The sequence below is a fragment of the Bactrocera latifrons genome, unplaced genomic scaffold (assembly GCF_001853355.1).
Source record: "Bactrocera latifrons isolate USDA-ARS-PBARC rearing strain unplaced genomic scaffold, ASM185335v1 scaffold_36, whole genome shotgun sequence".
Classification (NCBI taxonomy): Eukaryota; Metazoa; Arthropoda; class Insecta; order Diptera; family Tephritidae; genus Bactrocera; species Bactrocera latifrons.
In genome coordinates, this window is record NW_017537001.1 from 677,907 (window position 1) to 678,895 (window position 989).

The following is a 989-nucleotide window of genomic DNA, read 5'->3' on the forward strand; positions in this document are numbered from 1 at the left end:
TTGTATATATAACAAGTATAGTTTCTTTTTTCATATATCAATAAGAATATACAATATTTAATGAATAATAAACATGAATTAATTAAGGTATGTATGGGTGTGAGCTTGTGTAMATATACATATATGCAAATATTATAAGCTTACGTATTGRTGACATAAATGTGTACATGTTTGTGTATTAAATTGTTTGAATATGCAAACCGAAAAACAACTACCCGTATATTAGTCTAAACGTATGTATGTATGTATGCATTTGTATTTATGTATATTTGTTTTTATACTCGTATTAATATTTATATGTCTATATCGCTTTTATAAAGCATTTCGAAAAATTTCTTTACAAATATTTACGCCTATTTACATTGCAACATTTGTGTGTGTGTAACAATGTAAGGTTTTCGCAACAATAAAACGGCGTGTAAATTATACAAAATTGTTTGGCAATTAATGCGCAGAAATTTTATTTTTGTTTGTATGTATGTAGTTAAATCGTTGGCATTTGCATTTGCATTTTCCATTAGTAAATTGTTGCAAATMATTTCAATATATGGCATGCGACAGGGCTACATACAGTTAGTTATGCATACATATGTATGTGTGTGTCTAACGCTTATTTGCATTTATTGTTTGCCGTAAATAAATTTTTAATGCTTAGATTATTATCATATCATTAGCACAGTTGTTTACATATTTAATTGTTGTAAAACAAATATTTTTCTTATACAAAAAAAAAAAAAATTCAAGTGAAGTGAAAAATTGTCAACTAAAACTATCACAACAATTGAATGGGCGCAACGCAATATAAATAATAGCCGATAGTGTTAATMAAATGCTAATAGTATTTAGTGGAAAAGGCGGTAAGATAATAAAAAAAAATATATATACTAAAATAAAAAATGATTAATCAAAGTTAAATTATTTTTTTGAGAGTAAGTTGAAATGCATTAATTTTGGATAAAATATAAGAATAACCACTTTAAAGAATAATA